This window comes from Lemur catta, chromosome 3 (genome assembly GCF_020740605.2).
Source record: "Lemur catta isolate mLemCat1 chromosome 3, mLemCat1.pri, whole genome shotgun sequence".
Lineage (NCBI taxonomy): Eukaryota > Metazoa > Chordata > Mammalia > Primates > Lemuridae > Lemur > Lemur catta.
The window spans coordinates 101,663,636-101,674,090 of record NC_059130.1 but is presented as its reverse complement, the minus strand read 5'-3'; the positions used below and the strand labels follow the sequence as shown (position 1 = coordinate 101,674,090).

The window sequence follows — 10,455 nt, the reverse complement described above, 5'->3', positions numbered from 1 at the left end:
CAGTATTTTCCATTTAATGTCAAAGTGCAGGCGAGGAGAGACCCTAGCCTAAGACTTCTTGCTCCAGGATGCAATGACAGCAGTCACTATTTCCTCTGTACTCATTGTGTGTCAGGACCATGCTAAGCACAACAGGCATTATCTCATTGAATCCCCACAATGCCACCATGAGGTCGGAACTATGACTGCCCACGCTTTACACAATCAGAATTCAGACCCAAATCCTTCTGACTCCACAGCCTTTGCTCTTAAATGATTCACCAAAGCTTTGTATTGGATACCAGCTGTGTCAGAATTTCCTGGGGTGTTCATGTGAAAACACAGAGTTCCCAGCCCCACACCACATCTAATAAATTAGAACCTCCGGAAGTGGGGTCCAGGAATCTGCATCATTGATGAGAGCCCCACTTGGTTCTCAGGTACCCTAAGGTTGAAAATTGCTGCACTTCACTGGACTGTCTCCCCCAATAAGCCATGGCTAAACATTCCAGTTATTACGATTGTGTAACAAATGATCCCAAAACTTAGTGGAGTAAAACATCAACTTTTATTTTGCTCTCTAATTTATGATTCAGGAATTCAAGAAGGAATTCAGGAATTTACTTCTGCCAGACTCTGTTGGTCGAAGCAGTCACAAGCCAGGCCAGATTCATGAGGAAAGGAATTTGATGCCACCTCTTAACGCAGCATGGCAGGGTCCCACTGTACACAAGCATGTGGCATGGGCACTCCTGTTGCAGCCATCTTTGAAAAGGGCATCTGCCACTCGAAGCCTCTGCTCTCTTGCGAAATCTGGTAAAATCAACCGGGCTGCTTTGATCTGTAGGCTGGAGAGAACAATGCTTAACATTCATCAAAGTCACTTTTCAACCGGCTTCCTCATGCTTCGTAGTTCACCCTTTCCGCTTCGGGAAGAACCACAGCAGGGACCTCAACGGCCACACTCAGAAAGTGCCTTCGGTGGCAATGCATTCCCGGCAGCTCATGATCTCATGGGCTAATAAAAAAATATGTTCATCCAGCTTCCTTCTGCATTCAGGTGGCCTCACCTCGGGGCACAGGGTAGACCTGATGAGGGACCCAGAATCAAAATGGAAAAGGTCCAACCAGAAGACGTCATTGATAGAGGATAGAGAGAGTGTAAATTGGTACAACCTTTCCAAAGGGCAGCTTGGCCACATGCATCAAGATGTGAAATGTGCATACTCTTTGACCCAGCAGTCCCACTGCTAGAATTTAGCCCAAGGAGATAACAAGCCAAATGCAGAAGATGACATATGCACAACATATGCATATGCACACAGTGTTGTTTATAATAGTGAAAAATTGGAAACCTTCATGCCCACAAGTGGATGATAGACTGAGCAAATAGATTGTAGCTCATTAATACTCATTTTCAAAGAATGAAGTAGATCTATATGGACTGATACGGAAAAAACTCAAAGACATATGGTTAAGTGAAAAAACAAATCTGAACAATACGTATCATAAATCACATTTATATAAAATGATGCGTGCTTCAGCCCTAAAAGAGATGTCTGGATGAAGGTCCCCTGGGTGGTAGCATTTGGTGTGAGTTTTGCTTTCTTCTGCATTGTTAAAATGTTTAACAATAAAAACGACGATGTGTATATAATACCTACTATGTGCTGGGGACTATTGTAAATCCTTATGTATGTTAACTCATCTTATTCTCATAAAACACTATAAAGCGGATACTGTTATGACCTCTGTCTTAAAGGGCAGGAATACCAAGGCACACAGAGGTAAAACAGCTGCCCGCAGCCACACAGCCAGTACATGGCAAAGACAGGGCCCAGACCCAGCCAGTCGGGCTCCAGAGTCCATGTGCTTAGCCATTAAGCTATCCTGCCACCACCCAGTGATTAGACATAGTGTTTTTTACCAAAACAATAAAGGCATTTTCTTAATAAAAAAGTCACCAACTTGGCCTTAAGATGTCTTAAGTTTCCAGAAGGCACATTCTTATTGAGGATTTTCCTGCCCTTTTGCCCAGCTGGGTGTGTAGACGGAATTCCTACGGGATAAGACCAGGAGGCCCCATGGTGACGGGGATGTTAAGGAGACCCAGATTGTGGGCTTATCCCCCAGGTGAGTGTGGGGTCCTTCAAGTCTGTGGCTGACCAAAGGTAAAGAAAGAGACCCCCAGACCCTGCAGACTCAAGCCCCAGCCCCAGCCCATGTCTGACTAAAGGCTAGAAAAATTGATTATGATAAAAATCTGCTTCAAAGGACACCCCAATGGCTGGCAAGCGAGATCATCAGGTAGGTGGTATCGAAAGATACAGAGATCCCAGCTAGAGTCCAGTCTACATGGATCCTTGGACTCCAGCCCGTCTGCAGCAGGGGTGAGGCAGGCCCACAGGGGCTGTCAGCGTGAAGGACAAAAGGAGTCTCCAGGGAAAACTCAGCTAAGGGAAGAGAGAATTGAGGGCCAGAGCATGGTCCAAAGACAGGGCTGGAGGAGGTTCTGAGCACAGCCTTGCTGTGTGGCTCAGTGCCCCCAGCACAGCTCCAACTGTCCCCAGCCTGAGGCCCGGCACAAGGTGCCCTCCCTAACCACAAGTTGAAGTTTGAGGAGCTGTTTTTCTCCTACCTCCGTTGGTCTCTGCAAGCAGCCCAGTCAGCAGCAGCTCCTCAGGGCCCTCAGCACACGCGGTTGACAAGCAGAAATTATGGCCTCTCAGTCTAGGGGACACAGCTGACACTTTGGGCTTCCACAGAGACAAAAGACATCACTACAGTGACTTGGAATGCAGCAGGAGGGAAGTGGTGGACATATATTCGTGGTTGCCAAAGGCACACATGATGGGTTCTCAAAGATGCCCTGAAGAGCTTGGAAAGGGATCGTGGTATCAGGAGTTGCCTTGAGCAGCCGGAGGTCAAGTTGCCCTGGGAGTGTATGCAGGGTAAGAAGCAGAGGGCCAGGTGCAAATCCTCGGGCAGAAAGAAAGAGGGAAAGAAAGAGGGTGTGCGAAGAAGGTGGTGCACGATCCTTCGTGTCCTGGGACTGCCCGAGTGAGGAGAGGGCTTGGTTTCTTTCGTCTCGTTGTCCCCGTTGCCACCCCAGCCTCTACCCCTCCTCCACCCTCACAGAAGCCCCTCTCCAGCTCGCTTTCAGCACCCCCACCCACTCACCCACCGCACTGTTTGGGAACCCACATCTGTGTCCTACTTCCACCCGGAGTTCTGAAGAATCAGGTGGGACTGCCAGCCTGGAGGCAGAAGGGACCTTACTGTGGAAACTTTCTTTTTAAATCAGAGCAAGAAACAAATGACTCTGCAACCCACTGAGATCGCCTTGGGTTGGAAATTTAAAATGCATTAAGGTTGAGAGACCTATAAACATGTCATAACGCGCTCTGCAAGCTGCTGCCTCTGTGACTTGCAGGCACAGGAGAACCAAAAGGCACAGGCAGGCACACTCACGGCACACAAATGGGCACACAAACCCAACCCTGGAGCACCATCCTTCCATGCCTGTGCATGTATGTGCATGCACTCTCCCCACAGACGGTCACATGCAGATCTGTGCCTGTGGTCCCCCAAATAGATGTGCATGCACAGACCCTACACACACACTATGCCTTATGTAGGAGGAAATGTGCAACTACATGCAGCCCCACCTTTGTGCATAAATATACGCACTTGCTGGACCCACACGTACACAAATATTTGCACACAGTCACCCCACAAACATGCACACACTTTCACCCTGAATGCACACAAACCTCCTCATTTGTACACATCTCACAGAGATAAATCCAGGCCCAGGTTCACCCTGGATCCTGAACAGACATTCTCAACCCACACACAAGACACACACAGATGGACATACTCACACTGACCCCACACCCCTGCGTGGATGTGTGCACACATTCATATACACTCATCCAAAATGCAGACATTCATATGCACACACGCCCCATCCCAAATGTTTGCATTTACTTTACCCAAAGCAAAGCTGTGTACAAACATCAAAGCATACTCGCCCACACGGAGTGTGCTCACATACTCAGCCCACAGAGACACAACATAATCGAGTGAACATGCAGCTTTCCTCTGACTTCAACAACCATCTGGATGACCAGCCAGCAGCCTGGGCGCTTTGATCTTGTTTTGTTCTTTTTTTTTTAACTTTCTCTTCTCTGAAAGTGGTGCCACCATTTGCCCAGTGGCTCAGGCCAAAACCCTAAGTCCCATCCTTGGCTCCACGGCCTCCCATCCCTCCACATCTGGTCCGTTTGCACAGCCTGCCATGTTTACCTTCAAAGTGTGTCTTGAATCCAATCACTTCCCTCATCTCAAAGCCATCACTCCACTTCATGCCCCATCTCCCACCCGGACCTCCCTGATGCCCTCACTTCCACGATGCCACCTACAGTCTGCAGCAGCCAGAGCAAGAGACCTTTCCACAGACTCCTTTCCCAAGCCTACAAGTCCCTGGGCCAGACCCCTGTCCCCCCATGCCATGGCCTCATCTCGGGGGCCCCTCCCTTTGCCCACCACACTCTCACCACCTTGACCTCCTCTCACTGTCCCAGACACACCCAGCCCTTTCCTGCTCCAGGGCCCCTCCACACACTGCACCCCCTGCCTCTTCCTATGGCCCACGCACACCCTCTTGGTCTCTGTTGAAATGTCACCTCCTCAGAGTGGTCTTCCCTGATTGCCCAACCCAAATAGGACACTCCCTATCATCCTCATCCTCTGCATCTCGTTTCCTGCATAGCACTTGCCACCGTAAGCATATCTTCATGTCTATTGTCTGTCTTTCCCTCTAAACCTGCACTGTCCAGTAGAGTAGCTGCTAGCCACATGTGGCTATTTAAATTAAATAGAATTTAATAAAATTTAAAATTCAGTTCTTCAGTCCCACTAGCCACATTTCAAGTGGTCAGTAATCACATGTGGCCAGTGACAACCTATTGGACAGTGTATCTCCATCAGCCCAGAAAGTTCTCTTGGATGGTACTGCTCTAGACTGCAGCTTAGAGAGGGCAGAGAAATGTCTCTTTTACTCACCAGTGTGTGTTCTGTGCCCAGCATGGTGTGTGGCACACAGCAGGGACTCAGAAAATAGTAACTGAATGAACCATCTATCAAAGGCCCCATTCAAATGCCATCTCTTTCTCGACTCCCTCTCATCTTCTCTCCCTTCCCTTTGACGGTGTTTGAACCTCTGTGACTCACAGGTCCTCATCGGCCACAGACCTGAGTTCCCTGCAGTGGCTTTTACCCCACATTGGCCATGAGATGGAGGGGGAGGGGGAAGTGTTGGGCCCATATCCTTCGCCACCTTCCATCTCTTTGGAGGCAGCAGGGGAACTCCATTAAAAGCACAAGCCCTAGACACAGGCAATGCCAGGTTCATACCCCAGCTCTGCCTCTTACTAGCTGTGACATTGGGCAGATCGCTCAGCCTCTCTGAGTCTCAATTTCCTTATCTGTAAAACGTGCATCATAGTGCATGCATCATAGTGCATGCTTCATAGAACTGCTATACAGAGTAAAAAATAACCTGCATCCAAGATGTTGCACAGTGTTCCCTCTGAGGGTATTGCCTACCTTAGCGGAAGTAAGCATACTCATTGACATTCTATATGCTATATACAGGGTCTTGTATGGAAATCTCAGTTCGTTCCCAATTTATTCCAAAGATGTCTGAAATTCCCTATAGCTGGGTGCTCCAGGTCACTGCCCAGATGGCCTGATGATTAACTGGGCTCTGATTCTGACCCAGTGGCTGCACCTCTGGAGCAAAACAATCAGTGGTTGCATTTCAGTAATTAGTGTACATGGTATTCAAATACTCATATTTTGTTAAGAGCAAGCTGTGGTCACCACCGAACCCATACACGGTCTTCAAATGCTGCTTCACCTGGGATGGGCCAGGGTTCATGACTGAGCTTCCTTCGTCCTTCTGGCTCGAGTCTCTCCTGGTGGGATGTTGTGGGGGGAAGGTCCTGGCCAAAACAAACTATCAGAAAGAGGGAGCAAGGCCCGTGAGGAAGGAGTGGCTCAGGAGGCAGAAGGAGGCAGGGATCAGAGGGAATTTAGCCATCAGGCAAGTGCAGCATCGTGCAGTGGTAAACTCGTGGGATCTGACGCCAAACGGCCCAGATCCAGTCCTGGCTCTGCTCTTCACTAGCTGTGTGATCTTGAACAAGTTGCTTATCCTCTCTGTACCCTTGTCTGTGAAGCAGGGATAATGATAGCACCAACTTCAATGGGTTGTTTTCAAGAGTTAAATTAGTTAATATTTACAAAGTGCTTAGAAAGGTGCCTGGCACATGTTAAGTTCCATCAAGTCCTCCCCACCCCGGGATACTAAGCAGATTCCACTGGAGACCCAAAGTGGCTCTGAAGAAAACACAAGTGACCAAAACAGGGGAGACAGGCTCAGCTCCACATCTGCATCCTCATTATCACCCAGGGTGTGGGATTTAAAACCACAACAAGAGACACTAGAAGGGTCTCATAGAGGCCCAGGAGGTGCTCAGAATGCTTTCTAAACCAGTGCACCTTTGTTCACTTGGAAATCTTGATGCATGTATAGCTCTCTGGGTAGGCTTCAGAAATCCACAGTTCAGATTTTTTTTAATACTGAAATAACACTAGTACACTAACAAAAATTCCCTGCATTTCAGAACTTAAAAACAATGTCATGTACCAGAACACCAGAACGTTACATTTTAAAAAGTCTTGGAGAATCAAGGCAAGATGGTGGATGAGAACAAAATGCCAGCCAGAGTATCTCTGCAAGAAAGATAGATTTTAGATGAAAGTGAAAAAAACAAACAGGCAGACAAACATAGATCGGATGAGGGTCGGAAGGAAGGGCGCCTGAAACTACAGGAGACTCCACGGGAAGAAGTTGCGGAGCAGAATTGGAAGGAGAAGGGCCTCAGCAGGGTCTAAATCCCCAGAGGCTTGGAGACCAGCGACAAGGGTAGGTGGAGCGGTTAAATTTCCCCTCCCTTGCATCTCGGACTGCTGGTGGGCTCCCGAGCTGCTGGAGAGCCCTGCCAGCACCAGCCCAGAGACGGCTGCTGCCAGTGGTGAGCCTCTTGCGGACAGGGCACCAGGCTCCCAGCTCCCTCGGGGCACCTCCCAGCCCACAGACCTGAGCCGATCGGCAGGCACCATATTGCTTCATTCTCCTCTTGCCCTCCCCTACCCGCAGCTGCTGAGAGAGACAATTTAGCCACCACCCGGAGGCATCCACGGGGAATAGGATATTTCCTTCTGGGGCCCTGCAGCAGACTGAGGGGTACTCGGACTGTGAGCTCCCTACCCGCCGGCCCTCCCAGGTGCTGCCTGCCTGGTGACTCCAGCAGAGCCGGGCAAACCCCACGGCAGAGAGACATTGATCCAGCTTGGGCACCCCACAGGTGACTTGAGACTAGCACTATTCTCCCTGGCAGGGTCAGGGATTGATCTCTGGGACCCCGGGGACAGGCCTGCAGGCCAGATTCTGTACACCCAGGTCTCGATCACATTGCCTGGGGGCACAGAAGGGATATCTCTGAACTAGTCTACTGAGGTGTGTGGGCTTCAGGGACAGATCAGAGTGGGTCCTAGCTGCAGTGTGCTTGAGGGGCAACCCTCCTCCCATGGGAGGTCTGCGCTCCCAGCTCAGGCTGTGATCCTGGGCACAAAATCTCCCGGCTCCCATTACAGTCAGGGGAGATCCGCTGGCTTGAGGTCATGCCAGCCAGCAGAGGCCCAAAGAAACCCCTCAGAATAGGGGAGGGTGGTAAGGAGAGAGGCCTGCTCCAGACTGCAGGTCTCAGACAGCCCCACCTCCACATGCAGACTTTTTGGCTGAATGGAGCCATTTCAGCCCCTCCCTGGAAGCTTTCACAAAATCAGAGAACATACCTTTGACCCCAGCTAACAGCAATTGTGGAGCTTGAGGGCAGGTTCACCCAACCCAGCTCTGCCCATCCTAACTTCCCCACCTGCCACAGCTGAGGTGGAGAATAAGGAAACACCTGGAAGTCCCAGGGCCCCACCCACCACCTGAGGCACTAGAGTGCCTCTCCAGAGGAAGGAGCAATGGTTACAGGACCCAAAAACAACACGGTAGCTTGCTCCTCCTAGCAAGCACCACCTACTGACAGGGAGGTCAATTTGCACACTCTTTTACTGTATTTACAGACTTATCATACAGGGTGTGGTCGAATCTCACCCACAAACACCACCTACTGGCTCAGAGACTAAACTGGATGTGTCATAATCTAAATGAAAATCTAAAGGTAAGAAACAACAGCTGATCCAGATGGGAAGGAATCAGTGAAAGAACTCTGGAAGTATGAAGAATCAAACTGAAGCACACCCCCAGAGGGGAACACCAGCTCCTTAGCAATGAATATCAACCAAATTCAGCACACTAAAATGACATAATAATAATATTGAACATGGATTGTAAGAAAATTCAATGCTATGCAAGAGAAAATGGATACCCAACACAAAGAAACCACACACACAAAAAAAATCCTGGACTTGGAAGAAAAATTCACTAAAAAAATTAAAATATTAAAGAAAAATCAAACAGAACTTCTGGAAATTAAGAATTTATTCAAGGAATTACAAAACACAGTGGAAAGCCTCAAGAATAGGGTAGATCAAACACAAGAAAGAATCTCAGGGATTGCAGATAACATCTTTCAATTAAATACATCAGTTGCAGAGATAGAGTAGAGAAATAAGAGAAAAGAGCAAAGCTTACAAGAAATATGGGATTATGTGAAGAGGCCTAATATGAGAATAACAGGCATCCCTGAGGGTGAAGAAGAAAATACACAAGGGATGGATAAACTATTTGAGGATATAATTGAGGAAAATTTCCCTGACCTTGCTAAAAATCTAGATCTAGGTAAAAGAAGCTCAAAAGACTCCTGGGAGATTCATTGCAAACAGGAAGATATCACGACACATAGTCATCAGACTGCCCAAATAAACATGAAAGAGGCCCTCCTATAAGCTGTAAAGCAAAAGAAGCAGGTAACCTACAAAAGAAAACTCATCAGACTAACTGCAGACTTCTCAACTGAGACCTTACAAATGAGAAGAGACTGGGGGCCCATTCTCACTCTTCTCAAACAGAATAATGCCCAGCCTAGAATCCTGTACCCTGAAAAACTCAGTTTCTTATATGAAGGAGAAATAAATGTCTTTATTTCTGAGGGAATTCATCAAAACAAGATCTGCACTGGAGGAAGTACTCAGAGCAGTGTTACACACGGAATAGCACAATAAACACTCACCGGTGTAAAATCATCTGAAAGCTAAAGGTCAAAAGCCAGATGCCACAATGGCTCAAGAGAGAAAACAAAGCAACAAAGTTCAACTCAACAGGATGAACAGAAATCTGCCCCATATATCAATTATTTCAATAAATGTGAATGGCTTGAACTACTCACTAAAGAGACATAGGCTGTCCCAATGGATAAATATACAGAAGCCAAGTATCTGCTGTCTTCAGGAAACACATCTAACCCACAAGGATGAATTCAGACTCAAGGTGAAGAGATGGAAAACAATATTCCATGTGAACAGATGCGAAAAGAAAGCTGGCTTAGCAGTTCTGATTTCAGATAACTTAGTCTTCAAATCAACAAAAGCAATGAAAGACAAAGATGGTCACTATATAATGGTGAAGGTTGCAATTCAACAAGAAGACATAACAATTCTAAATATTTATGCACCTAACTCAGGTGCACCCAGATTCATAAAGGAAATCCTACTTAATCTAAAAAAAAATGATAAAAGCAACACTGTAATAGTCAGGGACTTCAACATCCTCCTGACAAAATAGGACAAATCCTCCAAACAGAAAATAAACAAAGAAACAGTGAACTTAAACAGAACTCTAGAACAAAAGGCCCTGACTGACATTTACAGAACATTCTACCCAAAAACCACTAAATACACATTTTTTTTATCAGCTCATGGGACATTCTCTAAGATAGACCGTATCCTGGGCCACAAATCATGTCTCAACAAATTTTTTAAAAAATAGAAATTATACCATACACCCTCTCAGACCATAGTGGAATAAAATTAGAAATCAAGTCCAACAGAAACTCTCATCTCTACACAAAGTCATACAACCTTCTGCTGAATAATTATTGTGTTAAGGAGGAAATTAAGATGGAAATCAAAAGATTCTTTGAACTAAATGATAAAGGAGACACAAGTTATCAAAATATGTGAGACACAGCTATAGGAGTCCTGAGAGGAATATTTATACCCATAAATGCCTACATCCAAAAGACAGAAAGATCACAAATCAACAATCTAATGAATCATCTCAAAGAACTGGAAAAGGATGAGCAAACCAACTCCAAACCCAGAAGAAGAAAAGAAATAACAAGGACCAGAGCAGAACTAAATGAAATAGATAATTAAAACAACTATACAGAAGAT

At 46.9% G+C, this 10,455-nt stretch overlaps 1 long non-coding RNA gene across 1 annotated transcript; it reads right to left on the bottom strand.

The window, feature by feature from the left end:
* Nucleotides 1-538: 538 nt before the first annotated feature.
* On the bottom strand, nt 539-8,025 carry LOC123635798. Its single transcript, XR_006734211.1, has 3 exons — nt 7,906-8,025; nt 2,618-2,735; nt 539-1,068 (listed from the first exon to the last, which is right to left on the bottom strand). It is a non-coding gene; the product is annotated as an uncharacterized LOC123635798 (long non-coding RNA).
* Between the last annotated feature and the right edge of the window lie 2,430 nt (nt 8,026-10,455).